Source organism: Oryctolagus cuniculus, chromosome 2 (genome assembly GCF_051225735.1).
Source record: "Oryctolagus cuniculus isolate XC-2025 breed Fujian yellow rabbit chromosome 2, ASM5122573v1, whole genome shotgun sequence".
Classification (NCBI taxonomy): Eukaryota; Metazoa; Chordata; class Mammalia; order Lagomorpha; family Leporidae; genus Oryctolagus; species Oryctolagus cuniculus.
This window is the reverse complement of record NC_142868.1, coordinates 143861577-143878611: the sequence shown is the minus strand read 5'-3', so window position 1 is coordinate 143878611 and position 17035 is coordinate 143861577. Positions and strand designations below refer to the sequence as shown.

General features: G+C 40.9%; 1 protein-coding gene across 2 annotated transcripts in view; it reads right to left on the bottom strand.

The window, feature by feature from the left end:
• The window catches only part of PELI1 (pellino E3 ubiquitin protein ligase 1), a 70803-nt gene extending 57838 nt beyond the window's left edge, over positions 1-12965 (bottom strand). The window contains exons 1-2 of one of the 2 annotated variants that reach the window (XM_017340734.4): positions 12826-12963; positions 6819-6993 (exon numbers count right to left, since the gene is read on the bottom strand). The gene's annotated coding sequence lies outside the window, so the exon portion shown is untranslated. Of the gene's footprint in view, positions 1-6818; positions 6994-12825 lie in introns of both variants that reach the window. The other variant, XM_017340733.4, reaches the window with a different exon arrangement.
• Positions 12966-17035: the final 4070 nt, after the last annotated feature.

Below are 17035 nucleotides of genomic sequence, written 5' to 3'. Positions count from 1 at the left end.
TGAGGGAGTAGAAGCTAGAGGTGGGTTAGGGTGAACTAAGGACTTTACAGCCAAGAGAGAATTTGGAACAGATCTTACAAAAGTGGAGAACCAGTGAAGAGAATGACACAACTACATTTATTTTTTCAGATTCTCAACCTTGACAAACTAAAGTGGTTCCTTTCCATGCCTCAACCTGTCTTACTCCTAGTCTTCCTGGTACATGAAATGGCCCACTATTAACAGTAATTCCTTATATCAGCATCTTGAAAAGCCTTAATACTGCCTTCTCCAGTATCTCCATATCCTATACTGTGTATCAGCATACCCTGTAATCTGACTTTAAAGGATACTCAACTCTCCCATCTCAGGGCCTTTGTTCATGCTAACTCTAAGCCTAGAACAATATTGTTCCTGTTCATTATCTAGCTGGAAAATGGAATTAAAATAATGAGTTTATTTGCGTTCAGAACAATTTTGGAAAACAAGCCTAATTTTTTCCTAATACACATTTCTATAAAGTTTTTCAAGGTACTGTGTATATACAATTAAGATTTTATATAAAAATAAGCATCTTTTTAATTCCCATAAACTTAAGCACCCTTGTATGGTTGAGATGACAGATTTAATCTAGAATGCTAACTATATAGTCTCGTTTGTTTGTTTTGACAGGCAGAGTGGACAGTGAGAGAGAGAGAGAGAGAGAGACAGAGAGAAAGGTCTTCCTTTGCCGTTGGTTCACCCTGCAATGGCCGCCGCTGATCTGGAGGCAGGAGCCAGGTGCATCTCCTGGTCTCCCATGGGGTGCAGGGCCCAAGGACTTGGGCCATCCTCCACTGCACTCCCGGGCCACAGCAGAGAGCTGGCCTGGAAGAGGGGCAACTGGGACAGAATCTGGCGCCCCGACCGGGACTAGAACCCGGTGTGCCGGCACTGCAAGGCAGAGGATTAGCCTATTGAACCGTGGCGCCGGCCCTAGAATGCCAACTATATAGTTTCTAACAGTGTTATACATAAAGAAGCCTGAAACCGATTTAGGACCAGCCACTAGCTCATCTGCCGTAAGTTGGTTCCAAAGGTGGCATAAGTGCTACAGAGTTGCTGACTGTATAAAGATAAGGAAACTAAGGCCTGGAAAGGTTAAACACAATATATGTAGTCACATACTGAATAAAGGGACCAGAATAGTAGGACACCTAACTGCTGGAGTAGTGATTTTTATCCTACGCATACTGCCTCTCCTCCTTGATACATTTACTCAACAAAAAACATGAAATCCTTATCATGTAAGACTATAAAAGTCAAACCAATTAAGATCTAACTATATAACCACCTCCAAAAATTTTATTAGGTATTATAGTATTTGTAACCTTATAATAAAGACATACATGTAAATACATCCAAAGATTTAAATGAAGCACACAAGCTCTAGGTTACATCACAGTGATCAATGAATGATCTCTGACTCAGATTGTTTCTTGACAATTTTACTTCATGGTGAGTTTTTCCATATGACAACTCTTCTTTAGAGTTTAACCATGATGACTCAGGGCACCTAGATGCTATGAAGGAGCTTTCAATTTAAGGGGTAGGAGGAAAATGAGGGGGCCAGCTGAATCATTAACAGCCTACTCAGTTATGAAACCTGGCAAATCCTTTTTGGAAGCCATTTTAAAGACAGCTTTAGGAGGCAAATTCTGGCTAAAGTCTTAAAAGATTGGTCTTTAAGAATAAATCAACACACTATTTCTAAAGGAAACACAACCAAAAAGTTTTATAGAAAAATATGAATTTGCCTCTGTTAAATGTCAGTGATAAATTCAAAGAAAAATGTCTGACATCACTGAAGTCACAAATCCGCTCTATGTTCACCAGTTGAAGAGCCCACCTCAAAATTCATCACCGCTCCTTTGAACTGACAGGACTAGTCAGAGACAAAATTACTCAATTTTAAATGAAAATTATTATAGAGCAATACATGTATTTAAAAACTTTCTGATACACGAATTCTGCATATGGAGCTGTGATGTCTAATTAGAAGCGGCCACTATTCTACAAAAGGCACATATTTAACATACGTTCTCATGAATGGTAAACTTAATTAGTTCTGTTATTTCAGATGTTTTAATCTTTTGATAAAGAATGGTGAGAAACACCGAAGAAAAATCCATGTCAATTATAGTCTAAAATGAAAAAAATCAGTTTTTAGTATTTCTAGTACATGCAGTTCATTAACCTGGCATAAACCCAGAGAACATGAGGTACTGTAGATACTATCTGCCAAGAATCAGGAATACAACATTAAGGTTTTTGAAGAACAAAAAAGTGCCCCCAATTGTTTTTACTTATTGTTAAATAAAATTAAACTTAATTGTGCGTATAAAGATTAAGCCAGTTGATAAATTGAACACTACAACCAGCAGCTAAGAGAAAAATCAGAGATAAACACTTTGCAATCTGTTGTTCTGAAAGGCAAGAGAAGTTAAAAACTTCACAACATTACTGATCTTTTCCTACTGACTGTCAAAAAGAAGCTCAACAGAAGTCCAGACAGAGCTTTCCCCTAAGGTCATATAAAATTATATAATTAGAGAGCTAATGAGGTCCCCAACTGTTTGACATTTTCGGAAGTGGCAACCACAAACATTAAGAGCTGACAATAGCTTCCGAAATTCTATTTGGTGGTTAATTCTACCAAACTGTCTTAGGTATATAGGTTCAGATATATGCAGAGTTCATTTCTGAGGCTTTCAAATCAATAAGTCTAGTAACTGTTCCTTACATTATTGAGTTCAAAATGTATTGCATCCTCAGGTCAAATAGTTCGCCAACAGTCTCTAGCTGATAGAATATATCATCTCCACCAGAATGCACACCAAAACAATAGCAAGGAAAGTTTAAAAAGAAGGTAAGTAGGTAAGGCACAAGTAGGAAAAGTGTTGTACTAGATATCCACTTGTTACTTCTTTGGGTGCATAATTAATTCCAAAACCACTTTACAAAATGATAGACAAACAGAAAATACTATTGAAGAGCAATGGATATGACTAAGCTGGCCAAAGATGATAGTGGCATAGGAATGAAGAGATACAGGTGACAGAGACAGGGACATGTGAATATGAGCATCTTGCAATGCATGAGCTGAGAACAGCCTGGAACCTGTTGTTAAAAATTTTAAAAAGTTTAAGTAATAGACTGAATTTTAAAATAAATCTTAATTATTCATTATTTCCAACATTAAGGATAGGTTTAAGAATAACCATAACATTTTTTAAATTTTATTTTTAAAGATTTATTTATTTATCTGAAAGGCAGAGAGAGAGAGGTCTTCCATCAGCTGGTTCACTCCCAAGATGGCCACAATGGCCGGAGCTGTGCCGATCTGAAGCCAGGAGCTTCCTCTAGGTCTCCCATGTGGGTGCAGGGCCCAAGGACTTGGGCCATCTTCCACTGCCTTCCCAGGCCATAGCAGAGAGCTGGATGAGAAGAGGAGCAGACAGTATTCCAACCAGCGTCCATATGGGATACTGGCACTGCAGGCAGCAGCTTTACCTGCTACCCTACAACGCCGGCCCCTAACCATAACATTTAAGCCAACGTGCAATTTAAGATGTCTTTTGCAAGCAACTTTTTTTCTTTAAATGGAAGTTGTATTATTATTTCTAAATAAATTTGAGTTTTAGCTTATTAGGTCACGAACACTTAAGCAGACTCAAGTTACAAGAATTGTCCACAGACACATTTACTATTTTTTGAGAACCATTTTTTTCTTCCCTTCCTTCTCTTGTCCCCTTCTCCTCTTTTTTCTTCCATCATAAGTTATTTATTCCACAAAATGGAAATGAAGAACAGATTCATAATCCTACCACCAAGTTAACAGACTGAAAGTGATTTCTAAAATAAGTTACTGCGCAGATATGTGGTCATTATCATAAACTTCAAAATCCTTTATTAAAAAAACACTGTACTTACATTTTACAGATGAATCAAAGGTAGCTTTTTAGGAGTGGGAATGTAGCTCAGTACATTATGGTGTCTGAGTTCTATATATAGGCTCCAGCTTCTGATTCCAGCAATTGGGTTCCTGCAGAACTCCTCGCTTCCACAGGCCCAGCCCAGGCTATTATGGGCATGTAGGGAGTGAATTAGCAGGTAGAAGCTCCCTTTTCTTGCCAAATAAATACAAATTTTTAGAAAAGAAAGATAGCTTTTTACAAACTTTCCATTAGTGGAAAGTCCAGGAAAATAAGCATGGGTTCTATCTTCCATAGTAGTAAGTTAAATGTTTAAAACACTTTAGGCATGGGCATTGCAGTGCAGCAGGTCTCTGTGCCACATGGGAAATCCAGATGAAGTTCCTGACTACTGGCTTTGGTTTGGTTTGGCCTGTCCCAGCACTGACTGCTGAAGGAACCTGGGGAGTGAACCAGTAGATGGAGGCTCTCTCCTCCCGATCCACATCTCCACCACTCTGCCTTTCAAGTAAGTAAATAAATCTTTAAAAAGGAGAGGAAGAAAATTTCTTAAAAAAAAAAAAAAAATCCGTTTAAATAACCCAGTGTAGTAATTCAGTATGTACAGATGAACAAACAGTCTGACTATACACATACATAAGCTCATGTACACCAAAGGGACAAAAACTTTGAGTGAATTAAAGAAAGAGATTCCTAACAATTTACTGAAAGACAATTAAAAACAGGGAACTTTGTTAAAATTCACTTATATACTTACAGTCTTAGTGATCAGTACACAGTGTTATTAAAATTTAAAAATTCTACTTAATGTCATTAAATTCTAAATACTAATTGTAAAAAATACAATTGAAAAAGCTGTGCTTCTCCACCATTATACATAATTAACTAGAAAGAGAGTGATCTCCTTTATTCATCATTATCTGTAAGTAGCACTGAAGTCACTGATATAAATTCAGTTTCTTAGGTTAGAAAAAAACTACCCCAGGGCTGATACTGTAGTGCAGCGGGTTAAGCCACTGCCTATAATGCTGGCATCCCTATCAGTGCCAGTTAGAATCTCACTGTAAATCTCTATGTAACTCTGCCTTTCAAATAAATAAATGACCTTTCTCAAGAAAAACTATCCCTTATAAAGAATGAGCCAGAACAACCATTTAAATTAAGTAATCTCTTAGGGCAGGTGTTTGGTACAGCAATTCAGATGCTGCTAGGGAGGCCTGCATGCTAGATCAGAGTATCTGGGTTTGGGTCCTGGCTCTGCTTCTGATTCTAAATTTCTAATAATGCACACCCTGGGAGGAAGCAGGTGAACTGGGTCTCTGACACTCATGTGGAAGATCTGCCTTAAGTTCCTGCCTCCTGGCTTTGGTCTGGCTTGGCTCTGGTTACTGCGGTCATCTAGGAAGTAAACCAGTGAATGGGAGATTTATCAATCTCTCTCTTTCTCTCTATTTAAGGAAACAAAATGAATAAACAAAACTAGTTATCTCTGCATGCATATTTTCCTACGAGTAGATTCATAAAAATCCCTATTTACCTTTGGTATTAAAACATTTGGATGAGATCTAACTTTGCTACAGTTTAAATAATACACATTTAAAAACAGTTCCTTATAGCAAATCAGCACATTCTCAAAACAAGTAACCTGAGAAATGAATAATGAATAAAGAGAGATGACTTGAGGGATAGATTAATCTATATTATATATTATTTAATTATTATTAAAGATTTATTTATCAGAAAGGCACAGTTAGAGAAAGAGGGAGAGATCTTCCATCTGCTGGTTCACTCCCCAAATGGTGGCAATGGCTGGAGCTGGGGCTGGGCCTATGCCACCCACAAGCCAGAAGCCTGGAACTTCATCTGAGTCTCCCATGTGGGTGGCAGGGCCTAAGTACTTGAGCCATCTTCCACTGCTTTCCTAATAGCACTAGCAGGAAGCAGGATAGGAAGTAGAGCAGCTGGGACCTGAAGAGTCTCTCATATGGAATGCCAGCCTTGTAGGTGGTGACTTAACCCACTGTGTCACAACATCAGCCCCAAGACTCATCTCAAGTGTCTGCCATGGCAACAAGAATGTTAGACAGTCTCACTAGATTTTAAATGCCATCTTTAATCTTGAAAACTGGATATAAATAAAATTCTTTTGCAATGTTTTGAGTACTTAATATTAGGAAACGTACATGATCTTATGTGCATATGTATTTGTTTTAATATTTACACAGAATTTACTCATCTGAATGAGTACCACACCTTTCATTATAGTCACTCTTAGAAGTTATACCCTTTTCCCAATGGTGCTACAATTGTCCAGAACACGATTAAAACTCCTCTTTAGTCTATGGGTAGATCTCATTTTTAGAAAACAGCAATTCCCTTCTCTGAATTTAATTTTTAGAAATAGCCTGAACTTATTTCCTATTTTCTTTTCATAAAAATCTTGATTTTATTTGGTAAACACCATATATCATGTGGTTAATAACCCTTTTTTTCCTTAAAAACAAGTAGTAAATACAAAGTAATACAGTATTTCCATGTGTGGCTCTCAAGACTGGCTTCGAAGGCAACTTAAAAAACAAAATATTTAAATATATCTGAGTAATGCCAGTGTTGTTAAATATGTGTATAGCTTCTGTAGTGACTATTCTAGAAGATTTACTTCAGTTAAGTGTATAAAATGAATACTTTTACTTCAAAGCAAGGAAGAGAATCTGGTCTACTGAGCTCTTTATCATTCTGACTTTACCTTCCACTACTGTCTCACTCTGATGCAATCACCTAGCCTCATGTTTCTATCAGTCGAGGCATGTTCCCGCTTCAGGGCCATCGTGCTTGCTGCTCCCTGTCTGTAATATCTCAGATTACCTGTGAAGCTTGCTCCTTTCTTCAGGTCTTTACTCAAAACTCATTACCTCCTCCTTCTCACTGAGGTCTTTTCTGACTGCATTCTTCTCTTATCCCATACTCGGTCTTCACATAGTCCCCCTCTTCTCTGCTTGATCTTCACATGTGTATGTGTATAAAACTTTATGATGGAAATCTTCAAACATGCACAAAAGTAGAGAGAATATAAGAAATCCATATATCCATACAGCATCTACCGTCAATAATTTTCAAAATATGACCAGCAAAAAATACAGACATCATTTTTTTTAAGATGTGTTTATTTATTTGAAAGTCAGAGTTACAGGGAAGGAGAGACAGAGAGAGAGAGAGATGGAGGGAGTGAAAGGGAAAGGGAGGGAGGAAGGGAGGGAGAGAGAGAGAAAGAAAGAGAGAGACCTTCCACTCAGTAGGTCACTCCCCAGATGGCTGCAATGTCCAGCACTGGGACAGTCCAAATCCAGGAGCCAGCAGCTTCATCTGGTTCTCATGTGGGTGGCAGGGGCCCAAAACTTGGGCCATCTTCTGCTACTTTCTCAGGCCATCAGAAGGGAGCTGGATTAGAAGCGGAGCAGCTGGGACTCAAACTGGCGACCATATGGGATGCTGGCATTGCAGGTGGCAGCTTTACCAGCTATGCTACAATGTTGGCCCCAGACATCATATTTTAATTAATATATTACACATTTCTAGAAGGTAAAGACATATATATATACACATATATATAGTTACACCCAAAAACTTGATAATTCCTTTGCATTAAATATCATAAATATCAGTTTACAGTTAGTCTGCTCAGAGCTAGAGCTAACTAAAGTCCATACTTTTTTTTTTTTCATTTGGTGGATATGTCTCTTAGGTATCTTTTCATCTCTCTCCTATTTTTAATTTTTTTTAAGAAAAATTTTTTAAACATGGCATGTTTTACATATTTATACTTATTTGTGTCTTACTATTGTAATGTAAACACCATGAAGGCAGACATTTCCCTCTCCTATCAGCTCCAGACCTGTGCCTGACATGTAAAAGACAGCCAATAAATATTTACCAAATGAATAGTTGGCACTCATGCCCAAAGCCCAGTGCCCACCCACTAGCAGAAACTGCAATCCTAGCACTCTTTCCTGCTAATCCTGAACCAGAACCTTCAGTTTTCTCAACAAAGCACTCTATAAACAGTCACCACCAATCATACTGGGTGCCTGTAAAGCCCATTTAGTATCCCTGCTCTAGACTCCTTCAAAAGTATACTTCCATCTCCAAAACAGGTTTCAATACACCTTATTTGCTGAAATTTAGCCTGATAAAATTACTGACTGCATTTTTCTTAAGTATGTTTAAATATCTCAGTTTATTTTAGACAGTTTAAGAGGAAAATCTGAAGCCAAAAAAATTACAGAACTACAGAAGATGGTGGGAAACTGGGGATACTGCATATTTTTAGAATTAGCAACATCCCAAGAGGTCCATTACAAAGTAAAAATCAGCAACAAATTCTTTGAAAGGGAAGTCAGTTACATGTGTATTGAATTAATTAATTTTTTTTTAGAAAAACTACATGAATGGTCAAAATTAACTGGGGGATGAGAATAGATGTCAGGATTTCCCCATTTATAGGCATTTGCAACACATTCTGCTTCTCTGTAAAGGTTATTCTAAGGTGTAAAAGTGCTCTGGGGTGATATAATAATACTATGCACAACTCTTTTCTCTGAAATGGAGTTACTGTGGCAAAAGCAATTCTAAAACATGCTGTACAACATTCTGAAAAAAACTTTCCTAGATTCACCTTCAACATATTTCTCTTAAGTTAACCAGTAAAGCTTTTTTTTTTTCTATTTCTGATGGCAGCTATGCTAATCGAAAGGCTCCAACCAGATATTTGTTTTGATTACTTATTCTACTGAAAAAGAAAAATCAGAAACCCCCTGACAGTCACTCAAGAAACCTTGTGTTTTCTCTCTTTTTTTTTTTTTTTTTTGACAGGCAGAGTGGACAGTGAGAGAGAGACAGAGAGAAAGGTCTTCCTTTGCCGTTGGTTCACCCTCCAATGGCCGCCACGGCCAGCGCGCTGCGGCCGGCGCACTGCGCTGATCCAATGGCAGGAGCCAGGAGCCAGGTGCTTCTCCTGGTCTTCCATGGGGTGCAGGGCCCAAGCACCTGGGCCATCCTCCACTGCACTCCCTGGCCACAGCAGAGAGCTGGCCTGGAAGAGGGGCAACCGGGACAGAATCCGGCGCCCCGACCGGGACTAGAACCCGGTGTGCCGGCGCCGCAAGGCGGAGGATTAGCCTAGTGAGCCTCGGCGCCGGCCATTGTGTTTTCTCTTTATAACTGATAAATTCATTCAGCAACAATAAAAATCAGGATTACTAAGTAGAATATGTTAGGCAATTATTTTCAACATTTGAAGGAAAAAAACATAAGTAATCTATTCAAGATAACATAAAAAAAGCTAGTGGCAGAACTTTATAAAGTATATCTGGATTTTTCAGTGACCAGTATTTTTTTTTGTCTTGAGGGTCTGACACATTAGCCTGGGGAAATTTTTTCTATGGCAGAGGTCAAACTTAAAGAAAAACAACAATTAATTCCACCACTACCCCAAAAGTTAAAAATAACAACAAAAACTCAACTCCAACAACCCAAATCTCTTGAAAGAATAACTTCTATTTACTTTTCCTTAGATGAAATCTGGAAAAGATGACTAGAAATTTATAAACAAAGTGCTAAGTAAAATTCACTGTTCATGGACTTTAGTATGTTGTTCCTTATATTTGATACTGCTAGGAGTCTTTAATACCACACTCTTTAAACACATCTCCATCAGGTTTCCTTTACTGTGCTGATTTCTTCCTTTTTCCACTGGCTCTTAAATCTCCTTTATTTTTCTCATTTAAAAGATACAGTAAAAATTTTGGAATAACATGTCTTTAAAAAAAAAAAACTCCTGAAACCACCTGAGTGCCATTATATACTAGCCATTATGAAATTTTAATATGTACAGTTAAAATGTATATAATGAAACAATCTATATAAGCTTTCTTCTTAGTAGGTACTATGATAGATTTGTATTGATATATACCATGGTAAAATGTACATGTAGGGGCCAGCGCCGGGTGCTGTGGCACAGTAGACTAAGCCTCTGCCTGCAGCACTGGCATCCCATATGAGCAGCGGTTCTAGTCCTGGCTTCTCCACTTCCAATCCAGCTCTCTGCTATGGCCTGGGAAAGCAGTAGAAGATGGCCCAAATCCTTGGGCCCCTGCACCCATGTGCGAGACCTCGAAGAAGCTCCTGGCTCCTGATCTGCTCAGCTCTGGCCATTGCAGCTATTTGGGGAGTGAACCAGCGGATGGCAGACCTTTCTCTGTCTCTCCCTCTCTCTGTCTATAACTCCACCTCTCAAATAAATAAAATCTTTTTTAAAAAGTACATGTATATGTTAGAAAGATGGCTTTCAATTCTCAGACTTGTGGCTTAAACATCATCAGCTGCAGCAGCTTCTGTCTGAAAACCCTAGTTGTTCACAAAGTAGAACTACTACAGTCCTGATCACCTGACCTACTGGATGACCACAATAAAGCATGTTCAGAAATAACAGAACTGTTAACACATAACTGACATTTTGACACCTGAAAGGAAGTAAAAACTAAGTCAAATGGAACCATCTTTAAGCTTCCCCTTGAAACTTGCCTCAATGATATTTAGCAGTATTAAATAGTTTCCCATCCCAAACTTTTCAGTTATTTCTTTTAAGGAGTCCAAAACTAATTAGGAGACCAGCAAAGCCAGACAACACTAACTTCTGTTTTGGGACTCGAATAGCTGAGGGAAGAGCCTGTGATACTAGTTTCCTTAAAATACAAACACTCTGGGTAAATCTGGTTTATAAATAAGACAGGAAAAGTTAAACATAACCCACTGTAATACAAGTCACTAAATACCGATTTAAAGAAATGCACAGATACCACAAAAATCTGCCACTAAGACAAATGTCTAGCTTTTTTTCAATCCCATAAACACTAGTACACTTCCACCATGCAAACAGAAACTCAGGTGGTCGTTTTCCTTTTCAAAAACTGTAGGATTATTAAATAAGGCACTATGACAACTTTCACTACACGAAACTTTCCACACACTTAACTGCTCTATCTTCCAAGTGTTTGTTTTAAACTCAAGATCTTTCAACAAATAACAGAAAGCTGACAGGTTAGAGGCTTGGGGGTAAAAAAGCAAAATAACAAATGTCTCACTTTCATTTTCTGAGGCAAACACCAGAATGTAAAAATCTGTGACCAACTATACAATGCAAAACTAAATTTGAGAGATTTTGAGATAAGTGAAAGTACTACTGTGCTACAATTCTGATAATTATTTGCCTCAGGAAAGAACCAGCAGCAGTGACACCTGAGTGAAAATTTTTGGTACCTTCCAGTTTGGTACCAAATATAAAAACCACCAAAATAAATAAAACTGCCCCAGAATGAAGTATTTTACTACAAAAGTTGCTGGCGTGAATAAAATCACAGAGACCATGTTAGGCTGTAATTATACAATCAGGACAATGTTCTGAGAGATGCGAATGGTCACTCTACACAGAAAACGTATCATAAACTGTGAACAACATCACAAAAACAATCTTGTCTACAATTCAAAAATTTACATTCACCCTACCATGCAAACTGAATAATAAAATCATTTTTCCTCAATTACAAGAGAAATAGAGATTCAAGGCAGAAAAAGACAATGCCATTTTTGAAACAAAAGACCACCTGCTATGAAAACAAAGTAACATTTGGCAGAGAAAGAAAAAGTAAACAGCCTCTGGAGCAAAACTAAAAGATGACCTTTTCATAAACTTAAAGATTCCGTTCTTAGCACAACCTGCACCCTACGGATAAGGCGCTCAATAACATTTGTTGATAAACAGCTTGATGACTAACCGGTGGGAAGACTGGTGCTGCTGTCAGAACCAGCACACACTTCCTTGAGTGTAGTGATTAAAATCTGTTAAATGTACATTTAAAACACTCGACCCCTTCCTTCCCCCACCAGTGCTCTCCCGGTTGGTTAGTACAAAAATAAAAGTAGACGGACAAGAGAATGTATGATTTACAGTACTTTCCCCACTCGGAGTATTTTCAAGGAGTCCTTTGAGGCTGTAAAATTCAAACACTACGTCAGAATTATTGTTTGAACTACCTAACAATTACTCCGGCTTCTTTCAGACGTTGGCTAACCTGTAAGTAAAACGAGCATCTTTAACTTTTCCACGGGGCACTGGAGGACGAGTTATTACTCATAAATGCTTTCAGATCCTCAAGACACCAGGCGCGGCAGATCAAGCGTTATCCATCAATTAGAGACCTTTCCCGGGCCTCAGTTTACCCACTTTCGGAAACGGGCCTCTTAACTCGGGTCGTAAGGGCCCCGGAGGTGAAATTAATTATTGTTTTCAAAACGCTCTGAGATCCAGAGATGAAAGGAGACGGGAGAGACACGCAGAGATGATGACAATAATCACAACAATAAAGAGAATGACTAACTTGGAAGTCTGCGTTATGTAAGGAAGCAAAAGAAGTTATCAGAATTGCACACACAAAAGAGAAACCCACTGCCCCCTTTGTTTCTCTTTCATTTCCAGCTCCCTCCCCGCCACCCGTCGGGGTCCCCTCCCGCAGCCGGGCGCGGGGCGACGAGCGCGGGGCTCCGAGTTGGCCGCCGCGCGCCCGGCTCCCAGGCGGTGGGGGAGGGCGCGCCCGGCCGCTCCTGACAAAGGCGCTTCCTCCCGCGAGGGCGCGGGATGGAGGCGCCGCACACTCCGCTCCCCGCCGCCTCCCCGAGCGGCGCGGGGGCGCGCAGGCGGGAGGGGAGAGCCGGCGCTGGCCGCCGGGAAAAGCCGCCGAGGAAGTTGCGCGCCCGCCTTCCCCGCACCCCTCGCCGACCCGCCGCGATCCCTCCCGCGACGCCCCGCGGCCGCACTCACCGGACAATCGCTGGTGGCCCGAATGCCAGCACGGCCCCCAGGACCCGCAGCGAGGGGGCGAAGTGCGTGTGCGCGGGGGGCGCGAGCAGACAGCCCGGCGTGCCGCCGCCGCCTGCCTCTCGAGCCAGCCAACCGAGCCCCGTGAGGGGAAGTTGACCGCGAAGCCGAGCGCTGAGGAGCCGCGGACCGAGGGCGAGGCGCGGGACCCGCTTTGTGGTGCGTTCCCTGAGGGCTCGCGACAAATCCGACCTTGCCGCACGGCTGGAGCTGCTACTGGTGGAGGCGGCGGCAGCGGCGCCCCCCGACGGTCCCTCTGCCTCACACCGCCTCTGGGTCACTGACACACACTCGGAGGGAGGGGAGGGGACTAGCGGGAGGGCGGGGCGTGAGGGAGGGACCAGGGGCCGGGCCACAGCGGGAGGCGGCGACGCGACACCGGGGGGACTCTTGGGAATTGTAGTTCTTTGAGGGAAAAAGGGATACATTGTTGTGGGGGACGCGGCCGGTCTCGCTCCGCACTGAGCATGCTCTGGGGGAGGTTGGGGGGGCCGCCGTTACCATGGTCACCAATGGACTAAGCCTGCGTGTTCGGTGCTGCTGTTGACTAAACAAGGCTCATGTTGTATTTCGATGCTGTTGGGGATCCGGCCCTCGGCTCCGAGAGCCTCACCACTCACAAGTGTCCAGTAAAATCCGACTACTACCTCTCGGTCTTTCAGCTCAGCTTTCTTCCGCAAACCCTAAATCACCGACATCTCTTTCTTTCAAGTGAATCCTCTGTCTTTTGTTCAGATTTCTGAAGATATTGAAATGTGGCTGTTTCCAGGAATTTAACGGTTCGATTATGAAACTGATAGGAACATAATTTTTTTTGTTCAGATAGTCACATCTAATTTTAAAGAGCAGCAGAGGTAAACTTCAGAATTAAGATCCCTGTATTTTACTGGATCCATGTAAAATAATCCAGATGTGTTCATTTTAAAGGCTTCAATTTTTACGGCATACAAATTTTGCAAAGTACCTGTAAGTTCAAAGGAAGTGGGAAGTTGAAAGTTGTTCACTACATATATATGCTGGCCAACTTTCATTTGGCTACAAGAGGAGTCTGAATGAAGGTATGAGTATGTGGTTGGGCTGGTCAGCTGAGTCTACACCCATATGGGGCACCCAGGTATGAATGGGTGGTGGCGAGAAGGCTGGAGAAAGGACTTATTATTAGTCCTCCAGAGGACTAAAGGCAACCTGCCCTAAACTCTTCTGTTCCCTTCTCTACCAAGAACCCCACACCCTGGAGAAAAGATACTTAGGAATCAGACACACTTTTCAAATAGAGTCTCAAGATCTGAAATTTTTGTGTTTGGAGACTACATGATTCCCTCATTCAGAAAACACTGGGTGTCTACTATGTGCAGGCACTTTATTAGGTCCCAGAAATAAAGATACAAGAACATATAAGAAAGATTCCTGTTTTCAAAGTGCTTAGTGTGCCAAGGAGGAAATAAGTAAATAGACTCAGTGTGGTAAGTCCTAGAGTAGCAAAAGTACCCACTACTGCAGACTAGGGGAAGGTCAGGAAATGCTTCAAAGATGATTTGAACTTCATGGAGAGTAGGAGTTAGTATTTTTGTGTATTTTGAGGGTAGTCCCCGGTTCACTCCCCAGATAGCTACAAAAGCTGGAGCTAAGCAATTTGGGAAGATCACTGTGTGAAGCATGGCATGTATGGGACCTGTTACAGATTTGTGGTGGAGGTGGGGAGTAGAGATCAGAAACCAAACCAAGGTAGCAGGTGAATGCAAAACTGGGTATAATCAGAAAATATTTAGGGTATAAAATTAATAGAACCTAGTGACTATTATGGGAGGTGAAGGAAGAAGTAAAGTTATGAATTTTGATGCTTTTGGTTGTAAGAAGCAGAAAACCCAATTCTGGCTAAACCAATAAAGGAGATTTATTGATCCATCTAGCCAGAAAGTTCAGGAAAAAGGCAAGCTGTGGGGATGAGTGATTCAGCAACTCAGTGATGTCATTAATAACATGCCTTTCTTGTTTTCATTGCTTTTCTTTCGTCAGATTAACTTTCCAGTAAAATGACAGTTGCCACCGATTCTTGTGGCTGTAAGTTTTACCATCAAGGTCCAAAGAAAGATAAGAGGAAATAGTCACTTTTGGAAGTCCTTTTCCAGAAACCTCAATAATTGAGTTATAGATTCATACACAAACTAAAAGTGGTGGCCGGAAGAAAGGCTTGAGGCTAATTTTCTTAGGATGAAGACATGTGCCTGCTCCTAGAACCAAAAGGAGTCACCTTTCCCTAAAGCTGTGATGAGGAGGTATAGATAACCCAATGAAAATTGAGGTGATCACCCAGACAAAAAGAATAGAGACTGAGCAACGGATCACAATATCTATTACAAGGAGGAAACCAAGAATGACTCCCAAATTTTTTTGGTTTGTGTAATTATGATCTAGTAATGCCATTCACCAAGTTAGTGAGTATAGGAGATTGAACAGCTTCTAGGGAAGAATTTGATTAGTTATCTTTGGGAATATAGAGTTTGAGATGACTCTGGGACAGCTAGGTGGAGTAGGCAGTTATATGTATGATTCTTTAGGCACTAGAGGGATACAGAGCAGCAGCAGAAGATATCATTGGAATATGCTGCCATGTAAATTATTGTTGAAATTATTGATGTCAGCGGGCCAGCGCCTTGGCTCACTTGGTTAATCCTCTGCCTGTGGCGCCGGCATCCCATATGGGCTCCAGGTTCTAGTCCCAGTTGCTCCTCTTCCAGTCCATCTCTCTGCTGTGGCCCAGGAAGGCAGTAGAGGATGGCCCAAGTGCTTGAGCCTCTGTACCCGCATGGGAGACCAGGAAGAAGCACCTGGCTCCTGGCTTTGGATTGGCGCAGCGCCGGCCGTGGCGGCCATTTGAGGAGTGAACCAATGGAAGGAAGACCTTTCTCTCTGTCTCTCTCTCTCTCACTGTCTATAACTCTACCTGTCAAAAAAAAAAAAAAAAAGATTAGATGTCAGCAAGGGAGAGTATGCACAGAAGAAAAAGAGTAATAACACCTTGGAGCACACCAGTACACAGGAAGTAGGAGGGAAGATAGTGACAAGGCCTTAGGAAGCAGCAAGAAAGTAGGACATACAAAGGAGAAAAATATCTATAACCAGGATAAAGCTGGAAAACTCAAAGCCACAAACGACAGATAGGATGGAATTAGTGGTCAAAAACATTAATATAGTTGTGATAAATATGTGGAGAGAGAGAAATTAAAAGAGATAAAGATGGAATTTCTAGAGCTTGTGTGGGGTAGGCCTTGTGTGCTGCTTGGGATGGACACATCCCATATCAGAGTGCATGGAATAGAGCCCCTTCTGCTTCCAATCCACCTTTCTGCTAATGTGCCGGGGAGGCGGCAGGTGATGGCTTAAGTGCTTGGGTATTTGGGGGAGATGCTGATGGAGTTCCTGGCTCCGTCTGTTGAAGGCATTTGGGGAGTGAACCTGCAGATGGGAGATCTTTTTCTCTCTGTCTCTCCCTCTCTCTTTCATTCTGTCTTTCAAATAAATCTTTTTGTAAAATGGAATTTTTAGAGATTACAATTACAAGTTCTATGGTAAAAACGTTACTGGGCAGGATTAACACTTAGAGTCAGATCAGCCACTGAACAAATTTGACAATCAGAAGAAAAGATTAATACACTTGAAGGCATAGTGGTAGAACCTAGCCAAAAGATACACATAAAGAAATAAAAAACTAAAAGCGAAACATAAACAACCAGAGCACCAGTTATCTGTGGGAGAACACCAAGTGTTCCAATATTTGTGCTCTTGTAGTTCCAGATGAGGGGTCAGAGAGGGTAAGAAAAGAATTTCACAGCTGAGACTGTTTTCATATTTGATGAAAAGTATAAACCCATAGATCTGGGAAATTCAATGAGCCCTAAGCAGAGTACATGTATACACTTGCCAATAAACTGCTGCAAAACACATCATCATCAAATTGATGAAAATCAGTGATAATAAGAAAATATTAAAAGCAACAAATAAAGGCACATTTTAGAGGAACAAGAAGAAAAGTTCAACTGACTTCTGATCAGGAACTATGAAAGTCAGAAGACAATGCAAAGGCATTTTAAAGTGCTGGAAAAAAACCTGTCAGAGAATCCTAAATTTAGAGAACATATCTTTTAAAAATGAA